Below are 27952 nucleotides of genomic sequence, written 5' to 3'. Positions count from 1 at the left end.
TCTGAGTTTGGAGAGAGAACGAAATTGGTGTGCTTGTGAGCAGGTGTGTGGCACAGGAAGGTCCTGTGAGCATAGGCTTTATGGATGGCCCAGCATCACGTATGGGAAAAGACTTCTTCCTCCATGGTTTAGAATTGGGCAGGAGTACCTTCTGAGCTGTGGGAACTTGGGTGGGCGACTGCCTTCTCCTAGCACTTTAGGTGCTCTTGTCTGTAAAGGGAACGGCTTGACTGATAACACTGATTCATCTTGACTGGTAGTAGCTTCCTGGAACACTCAGTCATGGCTGCTGAGGCTCAGCTATTGATGAGCGGTATCTGCCTAGCTTAAAGTGAGATGCGGGGGGCCTTGGGCCTTATGCTCATTCTTGTGGATGAGCTGGTCTCATACTAGCGTTCGTTTGTAGGGTGAGTTCTCAGGCAAGCTCTCATGGTTGAGATTCAGCCCCTCTGGTAAGAGCAGGCTCATATGCTGGATGATGCCAGCAGCACCTCTGGTGTGGATGGGGTTAAGCCGAGAAAATCCAGAATTTTGGGAATTGGCATGGTTTAGTGCCAGGACTAGTGGCTGGGTTTCCTGGTCTTCCTGGTGGGGGGTGTGGTGGGCATTGTGTGGAGGATGGGTCTCTCTATTGTGTCCTCCGCTCAGCTCAGCCTGTGCTAAGGCACACAGCCTCAGCAACTGGAAAAGCAGAACCCAGGACCACTGCATGGTAGCTGGCCACGGTGGGGCTACGATGGTGCAGAGAGCCGAGGTGTTTACAGAGGGCTTCCCAGTGGAATTCCTGGTTTTGATGGGCAGTTTGGAAAGCTCAGAGCTGCATATACAATGGACGGGGGGAGGGGGGGAGTAAATACAGGCCCAGCAGGTGGTCCGCTCAGCTCAGCCTAGTGTAGGACAAGGTGTGGCAGGACAGGGTGGGGTGCAGCTTGACGGGAACTCTTAAGAGGACAGTGCTGTTCTGCAGAGCTACAGACCAGGGTGTCAGGGTTTAGTGCGCACACTCCGGGAGGCACGCGTGACACCCTGTACAGTGCCAGGGTGCTGGGAGATGACAGCTCTACCTGTGGACTCCCTCCCTGCTCACTGAGGCTTTGACGCTGAGGAAACAGGAGCCCACACCCAAGGAAGTAGCTGCGGACAGACTCTAGATGCGCTGTGACCATTGTGTGTCGCGGCGTGTGTGCTCGTTATGGCTTTCTTTGTACCTCGGTTTCTCCTGTAGTCTGCAGGGCCACCCTTCCTGTCCTGTGTGTAAGCAAACGTCTCTGTCATTTCTTGCTTGCTTGAGTGTCTTTCTACCCAGCTAGTTCCCACTTGGGGATGAGGAGCCTGGCTTTTCTTCACTCATCTCGTGGCAACTGGTGCAAGCCTTTTTTTTTTTTTTTTTTTTGGTTTTTGTCCACAGTTAATTAAGCTTTAATTGGTTAATTGTTTCTCCCCAGTGCCCCAAGCATTAATTGTGTCTGGTGAAGCTTGACAGTTTGATGTTTGTGGCAGAAAATTCTGAATGAGACCAGGAAGGAGAACAGAAAAAAAATAGCAAAGTGTAAGCGACTCCTTGTGATGGTGTCACTTCTGGTCACCTTGGCAGACCTTTCCAGGGTGCACTGCTTATTCTAAAGGCCAGTAGGAGTCCTGCTGCCAGCTTGGGGCCAGCCAGTGGCAGCCTCAGCTGTGAGGTCAGGCCTTCTGGGTGGAGAGGCAGCTTCTCTGGACTCATGAGGTGTGTGCTGTGAACTTGGAACAGAGATCCCTGCGGTGCTGTGGAACACGGTGTCTGATCTCTGGATGTGGGGCACTGTGCCTGATTGCCTGCAGCTGGGGTGATGTGGGGAACCATGCCGACCCCCTGCATCTGGGGCGATGTGGGGAACCATGCCGACCCCCTGAAACTGAGGTGATGTGGGGAACTGTGCTAAAAGCCTGCAGTTGGAGTGATGAGGGGTTTCATGCCCAGCCTCTGTAGTTGGGTGATGTGGAGCCTTGTGCTGATCTCCTGTAGCTGGGGTGATATGGGACACTCTACCCAACCCCTGGTGATAAAAAGTTTGAGACCCCTGGCCCCCTCTGCTCTTGGGCATTTTCTCAGTGGTGGTTCCCTCTGTAGTGATATTTCATTTGTATTTTAATAAAGAAAGCTTGTCTGAAGACCAGAGAATAAAACAGCCACACTGGTCAGCCTTACAGATCAGGCAGTGGTGGCACACACCTTTAATCCCAGTAGCCACACTAGCTTGCCATAGAAACCAGGCGGTAGTGGTGCACGCCCTTAATCCTAGAGCTAGAGAGGATGATAAGACGGGAGGAGCTCTCAGGCTCAGTCTCATTCTGAGATTCCTGGAGGCAGGATCACTATTTCGGACTGAGGTCGAGGTAAGAGCCAGTGGCTGGCTGTTTTGCCTTTCTGGCCTTCAGGTTGAACCTTAATATCTGCCTCTGAGTTTTTATTAATCATGCTTCATCCCTCTTCTCAGGTATGTCTAGGTTTTTGTCAGGTTGATGAAAAAACAACCAGCAGAGTCTGGTGAGCTCACCTCGCTGCCCTTAGCCAGGAGCACACACCGCACTGCCAACTGCTGGCCCGTAAAATCAGCTCATGCCCTTGTGAGTAGCATTTGCAGACTAGGCTTGGCAAGAGCTTGGCAGGTCAACTGAGATGTCTTGTGCTCACCCAGGCCTGGGGACTAGTGGGGAAGGAGTCTTAGTGGGGGCAGCTGGAGGCGTTTGTGGGGATGTGGTAGGGCTACTTGGTACTGGAACCCCAGGATGCTGAAGGATGCTGGCCTGTTGGAAAGGAGCTGCCGAGTGTCTCAAAACAGGGCTGCTTCTTGAAGGAGGGTGGTTGGTGTGGCTCAGTGGCTGTATGAACATGGCTGAACTGGGCAATTCACTCATGCGAAAACTCTGGGCAGGGAGGTTGGCACCACCCTTGCTCATGTTGGCTGCAGGAACCATCCTTAGCCATGGGTGACCTGTGACTGTTATAGGCTCTGCTTGGCCTCTTAGCCACGGTAGTCCTCCAGAGTCATCTCTGGAAGGGGAAGGCCATGCCTGTGGGTATCAGTGACATCCTTATTGATGCCAGCTCTTGCACCCTGTGAGACTGTATTGAAGTGTGTGGGTTCCCATTTCTTCTTAGAGGTGCAAGTGGATATAGAGTGTTCCCTCTTGGCTCCCCACCTGATCCCACAGACCGAGGCTCTCCTTACTCAGTGTTATCTCATAGTAAGAAGGCCCTGAGCTCTGGGATGGCTATATAGCCCTCAGGTGTTTGATAGGCTTGCTTATGAGACTATGTGACTAGGGACCTGGTCTTGCGACCTGAGGGCAAATCTGCAGAACCATCCATCCATTCATCTACCCATCCCTGATGGAGTCCTCCAGAGAGGATGGGTAGTGAGGAGACAGCCCTCCCAGGTCCCTGCTGTCTTAGACCCCAGTGCTTGGCTATCTAGGTTTTTTTCATGCCCACATGAGGGCAGAGGTTGGGGAGACCTGCTGAGTTGTATCCCTAGCTTTGTCCTCTCCAGGGATCCTTTTAGAAGCCCCCCCACTCCTCTTGGGGCTGTACATTTCCAAAGATGACACATATTAAGCCAATGACATTGTTAAATAATTAGTTTTCTTGCTTTTTAATTAATCAAAGGTTAATTATGAGCTTTATCTTTAATTAGAGTTTCTGACCCCCGCCTCACACAGAGGGCCCTTGAGGCCAGCCAGGAAGGGTGCTCACAAGTTAGACTTTGCAGTGGGTGTGATTAGGGCATGGGGAGCCCCTGGAACCCTCAGGGACCCTTATATCAGCTCCTTTCGTTTTCACCAGTGGCCGTCTGTGAGGCTGGTGCTTGTTTTGTGGCTGGCGCTGCAGAGGGAGCTGCAAGCATGGGACTATGATCCGTAGCCCAGCTGGGCCTTTGTGTTTGCAGCAGGGTGAAGTTGGGAGGCTTCCGAAAGGGCTGACTATCTGCATAGGTATCTGCATAGATCTCTGTGTGGCTGGCAGGCTGGCTGGGTGGGCACCTTTATCTAGTGACCAGAGTCTCTGTGTCATTGATTGCCTCTGTAGCCTAGCTCCACAGGCAGCCCAGTGCTACCTCCTGAGAAGATGGCTGATCAGTTCAGTCTGTGGCGGGATGCAGGTCAGGTGCCAGAGCGGTGAGACAGCCCTTAGGGATCTGCCAGCCAGTACTGGGCAGTGGGGCGCCAGGCCTGCTTGGTGGCCTGCTGTGGGCTGGAGGCTGAGCCAGCCCTCTAGACTGGTCTGTGCCCTGAGGTTTGTCCTCAGGCAGCCCTAGCTGGGGAGATAAAACCAGGCTCTGCCTAGCTTGCACTGGCAGCTCCCTCTAGGCCTTCCCTGTTGTTTCTTATCTGTGGAGCTGCTAGATATCTTGGCCCATCCTGGTCTGATGAGTACCTGCCAGCCCCTGTTCTGCTTGGGGTTAGGGCTAAACAGACCTTTGGCCTGCTGACTTAGGGCTTGACAAGGGGAGTGTTGGCACATCTGGGCTGGGCAGGGGCAGTGGAACCCTGGCCTGGTTTATGCAGTATGAGGCTGCAGGATTACTGGTCTCTGAGCAGAGGGCTAGCTGACAGGTGGGAGAGGCGTCTCCTTGCCCGCCCTGGGATCCAGGTCGTAGTGTGTGTCTGTCTGAGTTTCTTTGGTTTGCTCACCTGAAGCACACCCTGTCCTTCTGATTCTTTCTCTGCTTCCAACCTGCATTCCTCATTGATTTAGCTGGCCGCAAAGATGTCCGAGTCTCTCACTCCCTCCTAAAATAGGCAAAATATTCAAGGAGAGTCCTAGTTCTGGTATCTTCCCTCACTGGGCTTATAACTCATTTCATAGCTCAGAAGAGAGGAAATTGGTAGTTTCCCTGACCACTGGGGACAGCCTGGCTCATTGGGCCTGGATTTCTGGAGCCCTTCCTCTTGGGTAGCCAGGGATGGGCGGTGACAGGCCCAGCAAATCCCACAAAACCAGTAGTCCTTGTTGTGATTCCCAAGCCAGCTAGACCCTGGGCAGAGGTGAGTTCCAGTCAGCCCATGGCTTTCCTTTAGTCTTGTCCAACACAGTGTTCTGAAAATGAGGTTTGGGGATGTTCTGGTGTTGGGCCCTTGGAAGATTCCAGAACAGCACACAGCTAGGGTTTGACCCTTCAGTGAAAAGCAGGAGTGTGGAACACACAGTGACATGGCTGTGAGGATGGTTCACGGGGAGGCCATGGATGGATTGAAAGCTTGTTATGAGCCAGTCTGGCCTGGAGGGCCGTGAGAGCGTGCAGTGTTGACAAGTGACCTGAAGATACAGCAGACATCCCTGTCCTTTGGGGACTGTAGATCTCAGGCCCGAGAACAGGATTTAAGGATGCGTGTGTGTTAAACATGTGACCTTGGACATGAACTCGCTGGGAAAACCTTCACTGTTTCCCGCCACCACCACCCCAAGATTTATTTTATTATTTTTTATTCATGTGCGTGTCTGTATGCGTGCAGGTGTCTAGGAAGCTAGAAGAGGGCGACAGATTTCCCATAGCTGGAGTTAGTTACAGGTGGTTGGGAGCTGGGAATAGAACTCAGGTCTCTTAACTGCTAAGCCAGTTCTCCAATCCTGTTGCTGCCTATGTTTGTGGTAAGGTTTCATGTAGCCCAGGCTAGCCTGGTATTTGAGACTGCGACTGTTCTTGAACTCACGGACCCCTGCTTCAGCCTCACAAATGCTGGGATTGGGAGCGTGTTCCTTGCAGCCTGGTTTGCCAGCCTGGTTTCCTGTCTGTAATGGCAGTAACAAGGATGCCAGCCTTGGGAGCATGAGAGGAGTGATGTAGAACCACGGCCGGCACAGGTGAGGACTGCCGTTGTCCCCATAGGCTCAGGAACTTGTCATTCTGCTGCCAGCTCTCATCCACATGCCTCGGAGGGTTAACAATCCTGTGAAGGCTCTGACCTAGGCTCCGGGATGTTCCTGGTGTTAGTAGGAGCTGTAGTAGCAACTGGGCCTGCACAGAAGGAGCCCCAGAAGCCCACCACCTGTCTGTGTTCTCTGCCGTTTTCTCCTCTAGCTGGGACTGTGGTCTGCCTCCGTGTAAGAGGGGCTAGAAGCCAAGGACGATTCCCCTTCGTTGTCCTAATGGCTTCCATATTAATTTGTTGGGAGGAAATCACCCCCTTCGAAGGCCTTTCAAGTGGGAAAGGAGAGACGTCCTAGTACCGTGGGCCAGTCGTTAGGGGAAAGCAAATTAAATCATGTTTAATGGTGTTGAGTCCCCATCGTTTTGGAAATGGAATTGGTGAAGCGGGGAAATGAGAGATTGCTAATGCCCTTCGAGCGAGTCTGGGAAGGAGAAGTGAGAGTGGCGTATATGGTGACCAGGGGCTAGCCTGGAGCTGGGACTGGGCACTGCAAGTCCCCGCGTTGCTGAAGTGAGCTCGGGAGCCGTGGATGGGTGCAGATGGCATCCCGTGTTTTTATGTGGTTGTATGCATTCCTTCCCCATCCTGGCTTCTTCTGTAACCAGCTGCCCTACTGGGGCAGATTGCTCCTCTCCTGAGCCAAGCTTCTTTTCATAAGCAAAGAGGAGGTGGCATTCACGTGATGGGGCATGGGGAGGGGACTCAGAGAAGGCACAGAATCCCAGCCGGGGCTGAGTCTATAGGCATGGATGTGGTCTCTTACTACTCTGTTGGCACGTTGAGAGGGACAAGCATGTTGTTTTCAAGTTGCTAACAGTCCCTTGGAGATTATGTGTCTTTGCAACTTAAAACTGATAAAGCGACAGTTCCATTTCCTGTAAACATCAAAAGCCCTTCTAGCAGGGAAAAAAAAACCAGAACAAAACAGTGTTCTGTTTTTCTCATGGGGAGCTCCCAGCCCTTTGGCAGGTCATATGAAATATTCAGCTTGACAGTCTACCTTAGAGAGCTGTACCTTCACTTAGGAGTTAGTCTCTGGCCGGGTGGTGGTGGCGCACACCTTTAATCCCAGCACTCAGGAGGCAGAGGCAGGAGGACCTCTGTGAGTTCGAGTCCAGCCTGGTCTACAAGATCTAGTTCCAGGACAGGCTCCAAAGCTTCAGAGAAACCCTGTCTTGAAAAACCAAAGGAAAAAAAAAAAAGAAAAAGGCTCTGTTGGAACAAGGGATTGCTTATCATCTCTCAGACCCTGCCAGTGCTTCTTATGGGAGAGGCTGTCGCCTGGGAAACAGAGGTGTGCCAGCTTAGGTCTCTTTATGAAGCTGATCAAGTCACTGTGGCCTTCCCTCCCTGGTGACCTCATCTAATTCCTAGTCTTTTTTTCAAAGTCCCAGTGGCAAACTTCATTAACATTGGAATCTGGGGACTGAGCATTGGAACACCTAACCACAGCCTTTAAAGTCTGAGATGCAGGTCAAGTCTCTCTTACACAGAAGGTCGCTCCCCAATGATGCTTCCCTGCCTAGTCCTCAACTCTGGCCACTGCTGCCCTGGCACAGCTTGGCTGGCCTGGTGGCTCCACCTTAGGGCTTTTGCTAATACCGACTGCACTTTCTAGATTGTTCTTGGCCCAGGGAGCTGCGGGGTGTCTCTCCATCCTCCTTCAGGTCTCCCTGGCCATCCACCCTGTGAGACCACTGCTTCTCCATCCTCGAGTCTAGAGTGCTTGCTCTGAGGGGATCTTACTTGTCGACTGGCTTATTGCCGCTCTGCTCACACGATGGCTGTCCCAGTGAGCAAGGGTTTTTCTCATTTTTTCACTTCTTTGACAAACGGATCAGTGACCAGCATGGCTCCATGGGTATGTGAGGGAAAAAAAGAGAGAAAAGGGAGGGCGGGTGAGCGAGGCTCCACAGGGAAGTTTCTAGAAGTTGTTAAAGGCATGCTTTCTTTCCTTCCCTAAGCTGTAGCCAGGGGACACATTCTTTCTGGAACATAACTGCTATTTGCTGGTCACACTCTGGGCACAGCAAACAGATCTGAGGAGTACGCAGTGCCGGGCTCCATAGTCCTGGTCCTCACGTATTCCCCCAGGGAGATGATGCGGGACCTGGTCCTCACGTGTTCCCCCAGGGAGGTGATGCGGGACCTGGTCCTCACGTGTTCCCCCAGGGAGGTGATGCGGGACCTGGTCCTCACGTGTTCCCCCAGGGAGATGATGCGGGACCTGGTCCTCACGTGTTCCCCCAGGGAGATGATGCGGGACCTGGTCCTCACGTGTCCACCAGGGAGGTGATGCGGGACCTGGTCCTCACGTGTCCACCAGGGAGGTGATGCGGGACCTGGTCCTCACGTGTCCACCAGGGAGGTGATGCGGGACCTGGTCCTCACGTGTCCACCAGGGAGGTGATGCGGGACTTGGTCCTCACGTGTCCCCCAAGGAGGTGATGTGGAACTCTAAGGCTCAGTGTATCCCAGGGAGATGACAGGCGTGGTTCTTACTGGTACTTAGGTTATGATGTGGGGCCTCAGTCCTCTGGGTGCTCAGGCAGGTGATGGGGAGCTCTGGTGCCCAGGGGTGCCCCAGGGAGAAGGCATAGGAGGTGACAAGGATGTGGTTGTCCGTGTGTGCTCTGGGGAAATGACGTGAGGTCCTGTTCTCACATAGTCACCAGGGAGGGTGATGTAAGGAGTACTGTTCACCCGTGCTGCAGGGAAGTGACAGGGGGCCTGACCTCACATGTGCCCTTGGGAAGTGATGTGGGTACCGTTCACTTGTGCGTGAGGAGGTAAGTCCACTGGGTGACTTTTGATTGACTGTTTCCCCTGGACTGAGAGTCTAGAGGAAGCTACCAGCATGTCCAGTGATGTGTGAATGCCTTTCATGGGTGTGGTGGTTTGAAAGAAAATGGTCCCCAAAGGGAGTGACACTATTAGAGGAGGTCTGCCTTGTTGGGTGAAGTTTGTCTGTGGGGTCAGGCTTTGAAGTCTCTTGTTCAAGCTTCCCTCAGAGTGACAGTCAGTTGACTTCCTGTTGCCTGTGAGATGTAGGACTCTCAGCTACCCCAGTATCACGTCAGCCTGCATGCCACCGTGATGATAATGGACTGGACCTCTGAAACTGTAAGCAAACCACCCCCAATTAAACGTTGTCTTTATAAGAGTTACCATGGTCATGGTGTCTCTTCACAGCAATAAAAACCCAAACTAAGACAATGGGGACCCCTGTTCACTCAGAGCCTGACTTATCTGGCAGGAAGTAGCCCAACAGTGTGGGATGTTCTCTGGTATCCCAGCTCCATAGGAATTGTCCAGAGACCACATCATGCATAGGGCTAGGCTGGTGTCCTTGTAGTCACTGATGGTACAGATCAGGAGGGGGACCTTTTGCTAACATCCCCTCAGATCCTGGCTCTGACTCTAGTGGGTGCTGGAGGTGTCTGCTAGATGTGTTTGGGCCTTGTGTTGGGGACCAGGGTATGTTGAGGATTCTCCAGCCACAGACTCAGGCTGTGATAACCTGGGGCTATGTATATTCCAGTACTCACCCTTGCTTTCGGGGAGGTGTGTGCTGTGCTTGTTCACAGGATCACTTCCGGTAACAACATTTCCTGCTCCTGCGGGTGTTTGACTCAGGGCAGAGCTGCAGACTGTGCCTTGTACTTCAGCCAGTCTCTACAAAGCTGGAAGTCAGGCAATGCTAGAATGCTCCTGTAGACTGGTCCCTGAAGACTAGTTGTGTTCTAATGAATGAAGTGCCATGGTCACCTCAGGGACTTTGATTTGAGGGGGACTAGCCTATACTTCCAACACAGAAATAGAAGGCTAGAGCAGAACTGGACCCCAGTACCTGCCAGCCATTCTGCTGTTGGCCCCAAAGGGGATGCATCTGACCTCCATGCCTCTTGGTCCCCTCCCTGCTAACTGGTGGACACTGTAGAGGAGACTCTGCCATTCTCTGCTCCCAGCGGGACAGGTCTTGCAGTGTAGTCAAAGCCTGACCTTACTCTTCTCTGGCCCTGTACATGACTGCAGTTCTAGGCCAGGCCCTGACTCAGCGGAGTGTTGATGAGGAGTCTTGGAGCGTTAAGTTGCAGAACGGGCAGTGTCTTCCATCCTGGCCATCTTCTGTGTTCTCCAGCTTCTGGGAGTCACCTGATGTGACAGAATCATAGGCACTGGACTCAGCCCTGATGTCAGCCTGTTTCTTCTTCTTCTTTTTTTTAACATACTATTTTTTAAAATTGATTCTTTGGGAATTTCACATTATGCACCCAAATCCCACTTATTTCTCAGTCCTTTCATATCCACTCCCATGTTTGTAACCTACCCCCAAAAGAAAACAGAAAAAAATTAAACAAAACAAACAAACACTAACAACAAAAAAGAAAGCCAACTCAAAACCTTAGATCTGGACCTCGGCGGAGCTGACAAGGGGTGGGGCCAGCTCTCCCATACCACGCCACCTCCAATGCTGTCTTGCCATCTTAAGTATGATATACCTTCAGCTTTTCTGAGGGAGCATCTGATAGCTTGCTGTGGTTCAGGCTAGTCTGGAACCTGAGTGACATCAGGTCCACCTATGTGTCCCCTCCCTTGTGCGTCCTTTCTCTGTGTGTTTCAGACCCCAACTGTAGCACCTAGGTGGCATCTAGTTCTGCAAGTTCACCCACACACCTAGGTGAAACTCCGAATTTTCTGGGTCTAAGAAGTTTGACGCTCTAGGCTGCCCTTGTAAGAGCTTAGAGAATGTTCTGTGCACAGCCAGGGAGGGGACCCCTGGGATGATGAGTAATGGTCCCTGCTTTGATGGGTCTGTTTCTTTGTTTTTGAGATGGGTCTTTTTGTGTAGCTCAAGCTAGACTTGAGCTTGGACTCCTCCTCAGCCTCTGAGGTGCTATGTTGACCAGCTTGTGCTACCATGCTGGGCTACATGGCTGTTTATAGATGTGCTTTTCCCTGTACCATCATCAGAGAGGGTTATGGGAGGCAGGGAGGCTGCTGGGGTAGGGAAGTGGATCACTGGATGCTTAGATTCTTGGTGGGAAAAACCCAGCCCCAAATCCCATAGGCCTGACTGAGGCCGTGGGACCTTATAGAGCAATACCATTATATGCTGTGTGTGAGGTGTTACCAGTGGACATGAAGTGTGCTGGATCTGTGGGTATGGTGGGGGTACCTTACTGAAACAGAAAGGTCCAGTCTCAAATATTGAAATTTCCCGAAGTCCAATCAAATTCCCTTGGGGCAAAAATAAGGAGGCTGCGTAAGTTGGGTGGAAAGCTGGCCTCCGGGGAATTCACATGCCACAAGGATGAAAGGTACTTTAAAGCTGTGCTGCTTCTGTCTCATCACCCTTCATGTCAGAGGAATCCTGGAACCTCTGAAGAACTAACCGTCTGCCTGAGGGAGCAGCGGAGTTACCTTCTGCCTGGAAGGTGCAGACAGTCACACACAGGGAGGTCAGGAGACCTGTGATGCAGTAGTTCAATCTTGGGTCTCATTTCTGTCAAATCATCTGTGTGATCTTGAACCCCAGATGATGTGGCCTCCTGACCCCAGACTCACAGATGACAGGCAATTTGAACCTGTCAGCGTAGGTGGGGTCATGGGAGCATTTCCCAGGCAGCCTTCTAGAAATGAGCCAGGCCTGGAGGAAATCGGCAGGTCTTTGTCAGACTGGAGGCAGGCCTGCAGCCCTTACACACCCTGCCCAGAGTCCATCCCTGAGGCATGCTCTATCCTACAAGGAGTCTATTCTTGTTCATCCTCCCCTTTGCTTTCTAGTTATTTGTGTGTGTGTGTGTGTGTGTGTGTGAGTGTGTGAGTGTGTGTGTGTGTGTAGGCCTGAGGTTGATAGTAGGGGGTTATTCTTGATAACCTTTTTGCCTTGCTCACTGAAGCAGAGTCTCAGTCAAACCCAGAACTCAGCAGTATGACCAGTTTCACTAACCACCCTGATCTGGGGATCCCATCTCTGCCTTTGAAGACGAGGATTGCAGGCTTGCCAACCACCTGGCATTTGCACACTTCCCAGGGATCTGAACTACAGTCTTCATGCTTGCAGGGCAAGTGTTGCACCCCAAACCATCTCTCCAGTCCCCTGGCTCTTTTTTATCTCAGTTCGTGTGTATGTATGTCATGGGCAAGCGGGTGTCTGCTGTGTGGAGGCCAGAGGACAATCCTAAGTGCCTACCTCCTTTGAGACAGGTTCTCATTGCCTCGGAGGTCACTGATTTAGCTAGGCTGGCCAGCTGGCCATTGAGGCCCGGGGATCTTCTTGTCCGCCCCATTGTTGAACCACAAGTATATATATTCTAACACACCTAACATTTTTTCTCTCGTGGGTTCTGGGGATCGACGTCAGGTCCTTGTGCTTGCAAGGTAAGCACTTTACTGATTTTTGAGTTCCTTTCCCACTGTTTTAAAATGTCAGCATTATCTTTGTCAGTTTGCTGTGCCGAGTATTTCATCTGTATTCACAATGCTGACGCATAGTTTGACAAGTCTTTCAGGGATTTTCTTGCTTTGGGGAACTTGATTTTTCCGGGTCTAACTATGTCCTGGCTGCCCTGGATCTTGCCATGTAGACCAGGTTGGCCTTGAACTCACAGAGATCCTCCTGCCTCTGCTAGTGTGGTGCAGGAAAGCGCATCTGCATAGGGCACTTCTGCATGTGTGGGTAGACAGTGACCCCGACTTTCCGCGCATCTGCATAGAGCACTTCTGCATGTGTGGGTAGACAGTGACTCAGACTTTCCCTGCATCTGCATAGAGTACTTCTGCATGGGTGGGTAGACAGTGACCCCGACTTTCTGCGCATCTGCATAGAGCACTTCTGCATGTGTGGGTAGACAGTGACCCAGACTTTCCCTGCATCTGCATAGAGTACTTCTGCATGTGTGGGTAGACAGTGACCCCGACTTTCTGCGCATCTGCATAGGGCACTTCTGCATGTGTGGGTAGACAGTGACCCCGACTTTCCGCGCATCTGCATAGAGCACTTCTGCATGGGTGGGTAGACAGTGACCCCGACTTTCCCTGCATCTGCATAGGGTACTTCTGCATGGCTGGGTAGACAGTGACCCCGACTTTCCCTGCATCTGCTTTGGCGATGGTAACGTTTCTGAGTTCTCTGCTCTTTGCCGGGCTTTAAGGATCCACTAAGCAAGTATAGGTTGTCTGTCTCAATGTGTCAGTGGGCTCGTTTCATTGTGTGGAGTAGCCTATGAGGTGTTCTACTCAAACACCTTTAAAAAAATTCAGGAGCTGGAGAGATGGTTCAGTGGTTAAGGGCACTTGCTGCTCTTACAGAGGATGTGGGTTTGGTGGCTTGCAACCATCTGTAACTCCAGTTCCAGAGGATCCAACATCCACTTTTTTTTTTTTCTCCTGAGACGGGCTTTATCTGTGAAACAGTCCTGGCTCTCCTGGAACTCACTCTGTAGACCAGGCTGGGCTCAGATTCACAGAGATCTGCCTGCCTCTGCCTCCCAAGTGCTGGGATTAAAGGTGCGAGCCACCACTGCCTGGTCTCTCAACATCCACTTTTTGTCTCCATAGACATTAGGCATACACATGGTGCACAGACATATATGCAGGCAAAAATGTCCATACATAATATAAAAATTAAAATTAAACAAAGTTTAAGCAGAAATCTAACTTTAAAAAATCGGCATATATCTTAAAACTATTATTCTTATTAATTTTGTGAGATGGTGTCTCATGTAGCCCAGGCTGACCTTGAACTCATGTAAGTGAGGATGATCTTGAGTCCTACTTGGTCCTATTCTATTCTGTAATTCTAGGGGTGAACTGCCACACCCACCTAAGCCTGCGATTTTTTAAAGTTTATGTGTTTGTGCCAGAGTGTGTACAGTGCACTGCAACCATGGAGTTTTGTGTGTTTGTGCCGGAGTGTGTACAGTGCACTGCAACCATGGAGTTTTGTGTTTGTGCCGGAGTGTGTACAGTGCACTGCAACCATGGAGTTTTGTGTGTTCGCGCCGGAGTGTTTATAGTGCACTGCAACCATGGAGTTTTGTGTTTGTTCCGGAGTGTGTACAGTGCACTGCAACCATGGAGTTTTGTGTGTTTGTTCCGGAGTGTGTACAGTGCACTGCAACCATGGAGTTTTGTGTTTGTTCCGGAGTGTGTACAGTGCACTGCAACCATGGAGTTTTGTGTTTGTGCCGGAGTGTGTACAGTGCACTGCAACCATGGAGTTTTGTGTATTTGTTCCGGAGTGTGTACAGTGCACTGCAACCATGGAGTTTTGTGTGTTCGCGCCGGAGTGTGTACAGTGCACTGCAACCATGGAGTTTTGTGTGTTTGTTCCGGAGTGTGTACAGTGCACTGCAACCATGGAGTTTTGTGTGTTCGCGCCGGAGTGTGTACAGTGCACTGCAACCATGGAGTTTTGTGTGTTCGCGCCGGAGTGTGTACAGTGCACTGCAACCATGGAGTTTTGTGTGTTTGTTCCGGAGTGTGTACAGTGCACTGCAACCATGGAGTTTTGTGTGTTTGTTCCAGAGTGTGTACAGTGCACTGCAACCATGGAGTTTTGTGTGTTTGTTCCGGAGTGTGTACAGTGCACTGCAACCATGGAGTTTTGTGTGTTTGTTCCGGAGTGTGTACAGTGCACTGCAACCATGGAGTTTTGTGTGTTCGCGCCGGAGTGTGTACAGTGCACTTCAACCATGGAGTTTTGTGTGTTCGTGCCGGAGTGTGTACATATGCACTGCAACCATGGAGGTGCTCACAGAGGTCAGAGGAGAGCATTGGATCCTCTGGAACTAAAGTTACATTTAGTTGTGAGCCACCATGTGGATTCTGGGAACTGACCCCATGTCCTCTGCAAGAGTAGCAGGTGCTCTGAACTGCTGAGCTTCAGCTTGTGTTATCAAGACTTATTATTATTGCTGTCACTATAATTAGTGTGTGTGTGTGTGTGTGTGTGTGTGAGAGAGAGAGAGAGAGAGAGAGAGAGAGAGAGAGAGCGCACATACATGTAGAGGTCAATTAAGTGGGTTTTCTCTTCTTCTATTTTGTAGGTCTTGGGGATTGAGTTCAAATTATCAGGCTGTGTAGTACTCCATTGTGTAAATGTACCACATTTTCCTTATCCATTCTTCGGTCAAGGGGCATTTAGGTTGTCTAGAGACATGTGGCATACTTCACGCAAATACACAGACATAAATAAAAATGAAAATAAATCTTGCTGGAGAGGTAGCCAGAGTGTGTACTCTTCTCCCCAAGTTTGGTTCCCAGCACCAAAGCCGGGTGGCTCACAATTGTAGTTGGATGTTTCTGTCCCGCCCACCATTTCTCAAATAACCGACACAGAGGCTTAGTATTAATTATAAACGCTCAGCTGATAGCTCAGGCTTATTACAAACTAGCTCTTACAACTTAAATTAATCCATTTCTATTAATCTACATTCTGCCACATGGCTTTTTACCTCTGTCTCATTTTGTGTGTCCAACTTGTTCTGCATCTGGCTGGCAACTCCTCTGACTCTGCCCTTCTTCCTCCCATCATTCTCAGGTTGACTCTCCCGCCTAACTTTATCCTGTTCAGCTATTTGTCAGTCAGCCTCTTTATTAAACCAATCACAGTGACATATATTCACACAGTATAAAGGATTATTCCACATACAGTCATGTGTAACTCCAGCTCCAGGGGAATTTGATGTGCTCTGTTGGACTCTGTGGACAACTGCACTCATGTGTGCATGTATCTTTACACAGACATAGACATACACTCACACACACACACACACACACACACACACACACAGTTAAATAAAAGTAAATCTTTATAAGGCTGAGACTAGTGGATATCTGTGAGTTCAAAGCTAGCCTGATCTACATAGTGAGATTCTACCTCAAAACAAATCCCACAAAACCTTGGGGATGTCATAGAGCAGTTTGTGTTCCAGGGAAGGTCTGTGTCCAGCCTGTCTATCACTGGCCTATTTGACCTTGCCAAGGGCTTAGCTGGACAGGTGACCATGGTTCTCCCTGCTACAGCCTCGCTCCTGATCATTCTCTCTGCAGTGGTCTGGGGACACACAGACACACGAACTCTCTTGACTGCCCACTCTACTGACAGGGGCACCCGCTTCCAGTACTCCTGGAAGCTTGCACATCAGACATGCCGGAGCCCGCTGCTGGCCTCCATCGTCTAGCTGTGTGATTTTTGGGCAGGTGACTCAGTAAACCCTGACCCTGCCTGGAAAGTGGGGTCTGTGCAGGTCTAGAGGGGGAGACCCCAGCACAGGCTTGGTGTGGAGAGCCTGAACTTCTGGTGAGTCCACTGTTGTAACACAGCAGTCAAAATCCACGGGGCTAATTAATAATTTTCTCTTTTATTGCCAGTCTGGGGCAGGTCTCGTCAGAGAGTAGAGGCTTCCTATCCTTTGTTCTTCCTCTTCAGCACTGACTCCCACCCCTGGGAATATGGTTAAAATGCCTACAAGGGTCTGGAGAGATGGCTCAGAGGTTAAGAACACTGACTGCTGTTCCGGAGGTCCTGAGTTCAATTCCCAGCAACCATATGGTGGCTCACAGCCATCTATAATGAGATCTGGCACCCTCTTCTGGCATGCAAGCATACATGGAAGGAATGTTGAATACATAATAAATAAACAAATCTTTAAAAAAATAAAAAATAAAAAAATTAAAATGCCTACAAGAACCCCAACCATCACCCCTTCATTCTAGGCGCTAGGGTAGGTTGGGGTAGGAGGGAAGCAGAAGAATCTTCCTCTTTATTGGCCAGGTCAGTGTCACCTGGCTTCTTACAGCTCTGATAGAGTTTCAGTGCTACTATAATGATGAAGGGGACAGTGGGAGTGAGAGGCCAGCAGCTGGGTCCCTGGGGCAGAGGACTGGGAGAAGCTGGGTGAACCTGTAAGTCCATTCCTGGTAGTGAGCTCAGGAAATTTAAGTTGGTATGTGTTTGACGCTTCAGAGTCACGATAGTGGAGTGGGCCGGGTGCATCTTCAAGCCTGTACGCTTGCAAGCCTTGTTTTTGCCCAGCTCACCCTAGGCAGCTCCAGCCGGAAGGAAGGCAGTGCAGGCATGGCTTGGGCCACGGGCATGCCCTCTGACCTCACTAACCTTCAAGGATCCTGGCTCTGAGCCAAAGAGCAGACTGAGTACACTAGGGTACAATGAGGCCCCACATTAAGGCGGTGCTGTGTGTGGACTCCGGTGTTACTGTGGCGGCAGGCCGATACCAGCTCATTTAGTCTCAGTTCCTGCAGAAGAGGACATGGAAGAACGGAGCCTCTCACAGTCAGCGGGAGGACTCAGGCTCAGGACCAGCCTTGTGAGCAGCCCCAGAACTCAAGCGGGACCTAAATGCTCGGTGTGGTTCTGGTGTCCCTGTTGTACATACCGAGGAGCCAGTTTGTCAAGTGGGCTCAGCACGAGCTTGGCAGCTCCATTCTCTGCATGATGCTATTTGGGGGCCAAATGTTGCAGTCTGGTAGTGGAAAGCAAATTTCTTCTGAGCTGACCTTTGGCGCTGATCACACTGCCTGTGCCCTCATCGTTTCCACATTCCTTCCCTTACCTGGTGGGATGATTTGTTTCTGAGATCTAGAAGCTAGGCTCTGAATTATAAATCAAGTGTTTGTTCATCCAAATCAGGCGTCAACTATAGACCAAAGGAAAGGGTTCACTCAGGTTGGAATCTGGGGAGCCAGTGAGTTTATTGTGCTTACTTAGAGAGCATGAGTAAGGGTCTCCTTACTGTGGGTACCTCAAAAGCGGCTTCATTAGAAAGCTTTTACACCAGCGTGGATGACAGTTTGCCTGCAGCTACATAGATGGAGCCCTCTTTCCAGTTAACCTTCCAGGCTATAGCACCTCCTGAGACCACATGAGACAGGGCAGAAATACAAGCAGCTGGGAGGGAGGTGCAGGGGGGAGTGGCTGGAATCTCAGGCGAAGGCTTGATGACCCTCCCAACCTCTCATAGAGGGAATGCCAGCATCCCCAGCGAGCGTCTCTTATGGATGGTTACGGCTGCCCTGATGAAGGTGGGCGGTAACAGGCATTCTGCTGTGAGGGCAGCATACCACAGCACAGGTGTCATGTCAGTGACAGCCACCCGTGACCAGAAGATGGCAATCGAAGGAAGAGATAAACCTGTATCATGGACCTCTTGGTGCTGTGCTCGGCCACAGTTTCTTATGTGCATCCTGGCGGCTGATGTGAAAAGGTAAAAACAGCTTGGGGCAGAACTTTCTGCACCCCAGGCGCCCACGCCCTCATCCTCAGTTGATGGATCAATCAGTCTGTGCCCTAGTCAATCTATGCTCTCCGAGTTATGTTCTGTTTCCCGCCACCCCTCATCAAAGATGGTATTGGAGAATGATTCTCTGGGCCAAACTGCTGCCATCTTCATCGGCTCAACCACATCCTTGAAAGCGTTTGTCGCCGTTGGGTCTGGGGACTGCCCACACCCCTCATGGAATGAGGGGGCCAGGAGGGTCACTGGACCCCCATCTAAGGTTCCAGCCCCCCTCCCAGCCATTTGTGCACATGGCCTAGGGTGGAGGTGCCAGAGTGTGTAGGCTGGAGGAGGCTTAGGAAACTCTGTCTGCTTTGTTTTGCTGGGTGAAGACTTCCCAGTGTGGCTGCTTTGGGGCCACCTATGTTTTGTCAGGTTCCATTGAGTTCTGTTGGGTGGAGTCTTACCTTGCATTGTCATTAGGACCTTATGAAGAGGGGTTAGGTGTTGTTTAACTCCCCAAGGAAGAATTTCTTGTAAAGGTAAGCCCCCTACCCCTACACACACATAGCAGGTCCCTTTCAGAAAGCGTCCTTACCTGTGATCACCAGGCTCCAGAGGCTGTAGGCTGGGAATGGGGTCAATCTTGAGTCTCTTCTTTCTGGATTTCTGAGCCCCAGCATTTGGTTAGACTACACAGCCATCGAATGCATCCTACTGAGGCAGGAGAGAGGCTGGGGACTGTGGGGACCCAGAGCAGAAGCTAAGGAAGCAGGTGTTAGACTAAGGACTAATATACATCCTCCAATCTCAGATGGTGTTGTGAAGGGCCAGGATTGGTTGGGTGGACCCTGTGGGTCTGGATGGAGTACGAGGTTACCATCCACGAGGTCTGCATAGGTCAAGCAGTGAGTGGTCCTGAGCTCCTACTGGGCAAGGACAGGATGAATACTTGCCTTGCCTGGGGGCTTCAGCTTGGCTTGACTCAGGCCTGAGCCTTCTATTTTGGGGATACTCTCCCTGCTATCATGATGGTTTATGGGCCCTTGCTCCCTTCCTCCCTGTCTACCTTCTGCATTTCAAGCTCTCTCTGTGGCTGGTGTGGGCCATTGTTGTCCCCCAGACCCGATGTGCCAGTTGGAGCCTCTGCCTCCGCCTGAAGACTGCTGTTCTCTTTGTCTCAGTCTGACTGTTCCCAGCTCGTCCGCCCTGGCATTTATTTACAAAGCCATTGTGTCCACTGAGTGGAGAGCAAAGTGATTTATAGGGACGGTGCTGGGGTCTGGGAAATGCCAGCTTCCCCCCCGGGCTCCGTAAATCAGGTTTGATTCTGGCAAGGCCTTCCAGCTCCCTAAATCAGCTCAGAGTAGCTCTCCAGTGTGGGTGTGCCTAGTGTGAGCGCTAGAGAAACAGCTGATTCCTGACTTCGCTGCACCTGCTGGGTGGATCCTTCTCCCCAGGCCACCAAGGGCAGCAGGCAAGACTGCAGTATGCTGAGCCCTTCTCATGGCTCAGATCTCAAAATTCATAGCAGTGATGGGTGGTGGATGGGTGGCGACTGGCGTCTACGGCCAAGAATACACAGCAGATCTTCATCGGCCACAGGGAAGGTGGCTGCTCTCAGAGGAAACAGGGTTGGAGTGGCTGGCCTGGGAATTTTTTGTTTTGTTTTTGGAGGCAGGGTTTCTCTTTATAACATCTCTGACTGTTCTGGAACTCCCTCTGTAGACCAGACTGGTCTCAAACTCATAGAGATCTGCCTGCTTCTGCCTCCTGTGTGCTGGGATCAAAGGTGTGCACCACCACTGGCAGGCTGCTGGATTTACTTTTATGTCATTTTTTTCTGAGTCAGGGTCTTTTATTCCATTTTTTAAAAAGTTAAAATTGTTTGTGTGTGTGTATATACCACAAGTCTGAAAAGGGTACTGGATCCTCTGGAGTTAGAGTTATATTCAGTTGTGAGTGCTCAACATGGGTGCTGGGAACAGAATCCTCATCCTTGAGAGCAGTATCAGACCCTAACCACAGAGCATCCTAGCCCCCGGGTTTGCATTTCTGCGCTCTGTGTGTGTGTGTGTGTGTGCCAGGTGGGCACTGGCTCTGGGTGGTGTCTCTTCCCACTGATTCTGTGTTGGCTGTCGTGAAGCAAGTGTAGGAGAGTAGGTCTCTCATTCTCTTTCCTGTCATCACAGCCTGTGGGGTTGAAGGTGTCTGTGAGCCGAGGCTGGGGCGTCTACGGCTGTGGCCGCCTGTGTTCTACCTCTGGTGGATGGTGTTGCCTGGCAGATGTGGGAAGGAAAGGCAGGAAAAGGCTCGACTCCCTGAAAAGGGCATTCATTTCCATCATGGATGCCCTGGGGACTAGATTTCAACCCCAGGGACTTTGGGGTCATGCTCAAAGCTCAGGAGACCAGCCAGACATCTTGGACAGCCGTGATAGGACCTGGGGGTGGAACTAAGTGGTCTTGTTCTTGCTTATGAATGGTAGCCGAGGGTCTCCATTCTGCGGCTCCTGGGGTCTGCCTATTGTTGTGGAGTCTGGGGAGGTGGGGGTCCCCGCAGTGTCCTAGGCCCTGTGACTTAGGCTCAGGACTTTGTGGCTGAAGTTGCAAATGGCAGCTGTTTCAGAGCCCTGTCACCGAGAGGAGTCTCCCGTCTGTGTGGCTGCCACCTGTCCCCCGCTTCTCGTTTCTGGAATACTATGTTCTAGAGCACTGCCTGTGTTACCATGGTTTCACACCCTGTCTGACCCAGTCACAGCCAAGCTGAGGTAGAAACAACATTCTGTCAGAGTAGAGATTTCTGGCAGCCTGTGACAAGAGCGGTCTCTCCACCCCCTCCGTATTTGGACTCTTAGGAGCTATGCCTCTTGAGTCATTCATTCATTCATTCATTCATTTTTCCCCAGCGGTGAATGCTGCAACTTCACTAACAAGGGGCACAGAGTGGAGGGAAGATGGAACCCAGGCAAGATGGGTATCCAGTGGCCTTGTGGTCTTAAACCCTGTGTAGCTGCCTGACTTAAAGACCCTGTCTGTACCCTCCCCTGGAAGTGGCAGTGAACTTGTTCCCCCTGCAGGAAGCCCCGTGAGAGTTCAGTGCTGACCCCAGGGATGAGGCTGTGCCTGGCATATACCTGGGGTTGCCACAACCAAAGCCAGGTCTCAGGGATTCTTGGGAAGAACCGGGCAGGCAGGTGGTCTGGGATTTGTTACCTGCCCTGCGGAGCGGAATGCCTGCTGTGTGGAGAACCCTGAATCCTGGGAAGGCAGCTCTGAGGTGCGGTGTTCGTTCCCATCACTTTCCTGAGCGTCTGCTGCTCGTGCTGTGGGCGCTAATCGAGTTCTGTGGGAGTCGATGGGGAGTGATTCTTGGTGCTTCCTGCTTTGAATTTCATAGGCCCCCCGAGGACATGAACTTGGAAAATTGAGGCATTGATCGTTGCTTTTATTGGTGTAGGAGATGCAACGAGATTCAGAGAGGAAAGATTTGTGATTGTTCTCAGCCTTTTTATGCTTCCAAAGCATCTAGAGGAAGCACCTGCCCTTCTGTTCTCTCAGGGGGTGCCCCCAAGGATCGAAGCTGTTCGCAGTAAGGCCTGACTGGAGTCCTTCTTCCGGAAGCTCAGCACTGGGCACCGCGGTACAGCCCTAGCGCCGTTCTGTAAATCAAAGAACTGCAAACCAGGCTTCTCTTGGTGTTCTGGAAGCTGGGCAACGTGTCCTAGCTGGCTTCTCCTGGGGATTGAGAGAATATCTGCTCTTGACCTCTCTCCAGCTGTGGGCGTGGAGCGCCTCTGCTCTCCCACCCTCTTCCTCCTGCAGCCCTGTTCCGTAAGGATGCCTGTTCCCCTCAGAGGTACACATCTGCCCATATGTTATTGGTGTGTCGGCATGGAAGCCCTGTGGGCACCCAGCGTGACTGTCCCTGGTTACCATCGACCGGGCTGACAAGGGTCTGGGAATAGAACATGGATGATGAAGAGGTTCAGGAGGCTTCATAGCCTGCTGAGCGACCTTGGGAAACCTAGTGTTGTCTATCCTGTGTGTTTATAGATGTCAGCCTGTACCACATTTCCAAATAAACAGAGATGTGTCTAGCCAGCCTGGAGATTCACAGTGAAGTCTGGCCTGGGCAGCTTCATCCTAGCCCCACATACAATAAAGAGGCTGCCATTCCATTTCTTCCTGTACCTTCTGGTCCCCTTTATCCCCTTCCCTACCCCTTTCTTCTCTTCCCTCCCTTCCCCCACCCCTTTTATACCTTTTCCATCTCTTCCTTCCTTGCTCCATCATCTCTTCCTCTTCCTCCATCCTTTCTCACTCCTCCTCCATCCCCTTCATCCCGCCTCCACACTTTCTATCTCTTCATCTCCCTCTTTCATCTCCTCCATCTTCCTCCACTCCTCCTCTGTCCCTCCTTTGCCTCCTATTTGATTTTTCCTTCATTTCCCCTCTGTTCTCTCCTCCACCCCTTCTCCATCTCATCTCCATTCTACTTCCCCTCCTTCCCTTCTCCCCTTCTCTTTCATCCTCTTCCTGTCTTCTTCCCACCACTTTTTACCCTCACCTTCCATCCTTTCCAGCACTCTGGCCTCCTCCCAAGCCCCATGCTGCCTTGTATTAAGTCTCACTATGAAGAGAACTGAGGTTGATCTAGCCTGTGTACTGTGGATATACCAGTGTGGAACCCACCTGCCTGCTCAGGCCTGGACCAGACTCTTGAAGTCACCATTATTGTTCCCTGGAACTGGAGTCTCCTGACTTGTACCCCACACTGTTAATTGGCCCCCTTGGTGTCGCTGAGCGATGATACCAAGCAACTCCTTTTCATTACCCCCAGTTCCCTCCACCCTCATGAGTGAGAACAGCTTGGAACGGGCAGTCTGTCCCGGAGGACACAGTACAGGTGAGCGCGTGGTTCCTTTTACCTTTCTTTGGCTTCTGTGTGACTTAGTCCCTTTATAGGATGAGCTCAGGGGGCAAGGTCGGTATTACTGTTGGGCCACCTCTGGGTAGCTGTAGTTTAGCCACTCTGGCTAAACCTGGAACCCAGAATTGGTGTCAGGGCTGCCGTGGAAGAAGGGCATTTGATCTTGCCCACTCCTGTCACCAGGCAGGAAGTCTGGGGGCGGAAGAGCGTCAAGGTCTATCCAGCCTGTGTACTGTGGACACACCAGACTGGTGCGACCCACCTGTTGAGCCCACAGGACGTGCATGCCAGGCCTGTGCCAGTCCCTTGAAGTTGTCCTTATTGTTCCCTGGTATTTCAGCTTCCTGATTTGTACCCAGTGTTGTTGATAAGCCCTTCTCAGGGGCGATGATCTGTGGGGCATCCCAGGACTTTGGGCCATGCATTATTCATGGGAAACACTTAATCCTCCAACTCAACCTGGAGCTCTGCATGGAGGCAGTGAGTCCTGGGCATTGTAATGATATTAATAACCACTACGTTAATACAGCTCCTAGCCAGGAAAGCCAGTTATGTTTAACAGGGCAGAGAAGAAAAGAAGAAATAATGAGATGTCACACAGGCAAGCGTGATGCCCCAGGGACAACCTAAGAGTTTGTGACATGCCCAGCATTTGCAAAGGCAGGTGCTGGCTGGCATTATTTGTGTATTCAGATTACAGAGGCTGTGTGAATCCCAGCTAGGGGCTGTTTCTGACCTCTGCTTCAGAGGAAGCTATCCTGCCTCCCCAAGTCTCACTCTTCGGTGCATGGGTATCAGCCTGCAGCCGGGACCTGCCCAGAATGCCTCTTAAAAGGGAAAGTAACGTCCCCATCAGGTCTCACCTGGAAGCTGGCTTCTGTGCCATCAGCAGCCATTGTGTGTGTGTGTGTGTGTTTTCTCCTCAGAGCCTGAAGGCCTGTTTAGGCCTCTCTAAGAACAGCACTGTTGTTTTCTGTAATTTCCTGGACAAGGAGCTCAAGCGAAGCGACGTGGGTTGACTTGACTTGGGACCCTGCAGCATCCCTACCAGGCTTCACAGTCATCTCCGTAGTTTTCAGTGTGATCTTCCAGGATGCACGGCCTTCCAAATTGAGGGCAGATAGTAGCAGCAAGCCAAGAGCCTGTGTAACTCAGGGCCTGGGTTTTCTCTCTTGCTCTTGTCCTACCTCAGATTCCTTGCTGCGTTTGACACCCCTGGTCCCTGAGATGCAGCACCAGTGTGACCTCTGTGTATTGTCTTCAGAGAGAATCCTGTGGCTGGTGCATGCCACTGCTGCTCAGTGTCCCCTGTTAGAATAATTAATGACCTGCGAGGCTCCCCTTCTTAAATTGGAAGCTGCGCCACTTCTGTTATTGTGGTGGGGAAAGCGAGTGTGTGTGCGCCATTAATATTGTTCCTTACAAGAAGCCCTCCCACCCCACTCAGGGTTTGGGGCTAAACATCAAGTATCTTGAAGTCAGCCTGGGGACGTCCCTTTTGTAGGAAACCACTTATTCAGGTGCCAGTTGAGTCTAACACAGCTGTTACATGGCTCTGATACCTATACATAAGGCTGTGGCACACAGGTGCCAACTCTGGGAAAGGCAGTCCCTGAACAGGAGCTGCAGCTAAGATGGATTTGTCTGCTCAGCAGTGGTTTCTATGGAAACTGCTTAGGGGGTGACCTGGATTTGTGCTGCAGGGAAATGGGTCCAAGCCCTGACTAGGTGCTGGCAGTAAGAGGGATCCTAGGACTTTGTTTTATATGGCCTGGCACCTTGGGAGTTACAGGGTCAGCATCTCAGTGCAGCAGTTTGTGGGGTGTGTGGTGGTGGGAAGACGGAGAGAGGAGGGTGTGTGTGGTGTATGTTTATGTGCTGGTGTATGTGCACATGCCGTGATGCACGTGTGGAAACCGGAGGACATCCTCTGACCCTCCTTGTCTGAGGCAGTCTTTTTTGCTGCGGTGTAAGGCAGGCTAACTGGTCCGTAAGTTTCTGGCTATTTTCTTGCCTCCGTCTCCCATTTCTCACAGGTGCTCTGGATTACAGATGCTGCTTGCTCCAACCATTGCGTTCCCTTTTCTCCTCTCCTCCGTTTTTATTTATATGTCTATGGGTATTTGGTCTGCATGTATATCTGTGCACCATGTGTGTGCAGTACCTGCAGAGGCCAGAGAGAGCATCAGATCCCCTGGGACTGTAGTTACAGACAGTTGTAGGTGCTGGGATTTGAACTGGGGCCTCTGAAAGAACAGCCAGTGCTCTTAATGACTGAATCATCTCTCCAGCTCCTATGTCTGGTTTTAATGTGAATTCTGGGGTTGTTCGGTTTATGAGGCCTGATATTTAATGGTTATCCACTGAGTTATCTTTTCGGCTCCCTAAGCTTTTTTCTTTCTTTTCTTTCTTTTTTCTTAATGACAAAGCACACATGATAAATGCACCATTTCAGTGTTTGTGACTGAAGTCCAGTGCCATCTGTGTGGTCACCATCACCATCCATTTCCTCTACTCCTACTTTTTTTTTTTGCATGTGAGGTGTGTGTGCCTGTGTGTGTGCTTGTTTGCATGTGTGTATGCATGTGTGCATTTGTGTATCTGCATATGTGCACATCAGACATCAGAAGTTGATGATCTCTTGTTTCCCCTGCTCATGCTCCACCTTCTCCATTGAGGCAGGGGCTCTCACTTGAGCTCACAGCTCGCAGATTTGGTTGTTTTGGCCGACCAATTGTGAGGTTACAGAAGGTCACCTCTTCCATCTGACATTTACATAGATTCTGGGGATCTGAACTCTGGTCCTTTTTTTTTTTAATATATAATTCTTTTTTATTGATTTTTATTGAGCTCTACATTTTTCTTGGTTCTTACATGTGCACAGCAAATACTTTACTCGCTGAGCTGCCCTCCTATCCCCGCTTGCAGTTCTTGTCTTCAAAATTAAAGCTGTCCCCGAGAGACACTCCTCTCCTCCCCCAACCCCTGACATCTGCTATCCTACTTTGACTTCTAGGCACCTTGTGTGAATGGAGTCACATGCCTTTTGTTCCTTTGTGTCTGGCTTATTTCACTGAGCACAGTTGGCTTCTATAATAGCTGGTACCATTGTTCTTCCTGTGTCGGGAGGAATGACAAGCAGGGCTGCTCCACATTTACCCCATAGGCTATCGCTGGCTGTACCTTGCCTACTGCCTCTCTTCATGCCAGATGTTGAGTCCAGGCCTCTTGTCTATTATTTCTCTTTTCTGGAGGTTCCCACAGGTGTCCTGTCTCCCAGGTGTGAACTCTGACTGTAGAAGAGTTCAGCCACTTGGGCTGAACATCTGTGCTGCCTGCATCTGAGCCAAACCTGAGACTGGGGCTAGCTGACCTCTTCTGCATTGGGTGCCTGCTCTGGGTGTCCCCTCTAGGATTGGCTCCCAGCACCCTTCCCTGTCTGTATTACTAGTGCAGCTATATGACTCTAAGCCCTGACAGACTGCTGTTCACCTGCTGGACTAGCCCTTAGCTTCCTTTGCTCTCGGAGGGGCTTTGGGGATGCTCTTGTCTTTGCATAGTGGGGAGGTGGTTCCCTAAATGCCTTCCCTTCTGTTCCTTCCCTCTTGCAAAAATTTGGAAGCTTATTCTGGACAGCTGTAGAGTTGAAGTCCCTTAGGTACTGAGGAAATGGGGGGCTGCTGGGGCGGGAAGAGAGGGAGCATTGCAAAATTTGGGCGTATTCTGGACAGGTGTAGAGTTGGAGTCCTTCAGATGCTGAGGAGATGGGGGAGCTGCTGGGTCAGGGAGAGAGGGAACATTGCCACCCTCCACCTTGTGTAACCACTGGCAGTTGTATGTCATCTTGACCTCTGTTTCCTCCTAGTTCATTTGGTTTTATCTATGTTCCCAGTGATGACGAGGATCTCAGGGTGTGTTTTTGGGGACCTCTTGGCACCTCCTGAACACGAGTGGGTTATGTCTGCAGTGGTCACTGCCACTTTGTCCCATCTACTAGTGCCTGAGCCTAGGAGCCATTTGCTCTCAGGGTGAACCCCCATCTGCAAGATTTCTGTTGCGTCTGCTCTGTAGTAGCTGGGAAATAGTGCTGTTGGGATGCTGCAGACTGAGAGAGCTTTGCTCTGTACTTGCCTTGTGACGTGGAACAGTCTGGTCCCACTGCAGAGCTGTCTGAGCTCCAGCTGTAAAGGAACTGGGCGCCATGCTGAATCACTCACCAATGGCCTGGTCACCAGCAGTACTTAACATGGTGCGCTCTTTGGGGCTGTTCTAGAAGTGGGCGTCTCCCACACTATGCATATCTCAATAGGCTGAGCAATGACTGTAGGTGCTCTGAGGAGTGGGACCCAGGATCCTCCTCATTTTCTTGGTCCTGACTTACACCATCATGCCGGCAAAGAGAGCTTTGGGATTTGCACTCCCAAGACTCAGGCACAGGCATGGCTAACACTGGTCTGGGCACCGAGGGGAGTAGTGTGTGATACTTTTTGGTCTCTTTGTTTCCTTTGCTCAGGCCAAGCCAGAGCTCAGATTGTGGCCACAAGGTGACTGCTCTTCTCTCTGAACCTGATCCTATCACCACTATGTGGGGCTATGATAGCCTTGCTTCCCCACCTCAAAGTGGGGGAATTGACAGGCTCTTCTTTTTCAGGATAGTTGTCCTACCACCTTCTCCTCTTCATTTTTATCATCATCGTTGTCGTCGTCCATCCTTACCATCATCATGATCATCGTCGTCACAGGGTCTCATGTATTTCAGACTGGCCTTGAACTGGGAATATAGTCAGGATGACTGAGAGAGACTTTATGATCCACCTCCCAAGTACTGGGATGACAGGTGTGGCCACCATGCCCTACCTGAT

General features: G+C 51.0%; 1 protein-coding gene across 7 annotated transcripts in view; it reads left to right on the top strand.

The window, feature by feature from the left end:
* The window catches only part of Vav2 (vav guanine nucleotide exchange factor 2), a 174363-nt gene that overhangs the window by 48107 nt on the left and 98304 nt on the right, over positions 1-27952 (top strand). The gene's annotated exons all lie outside the window — the stretch shown is intronic.

The sequence above is a fragment of the Microtus oregoni genome, unplaced genomic scaffold (assembly GCF_018167655.1).
Source record: "Microtus oregoni isolate MIOR12 unplaced genomic scaffold, Mior012 000025F_ref0000491, whole genome shotgun sequence".
Taxonomy (NCBI): Eukaryota; Metazoa; Chordata; class Mammalia; order Rodentia; family Cricetidae; genus Microtus; species Microtus oregoni.
The sequence above is the reverse complement of the archived record's forward strand: the minus strand, read 5'-3'. Positions and strand labels throughout refer to the sequence as shown.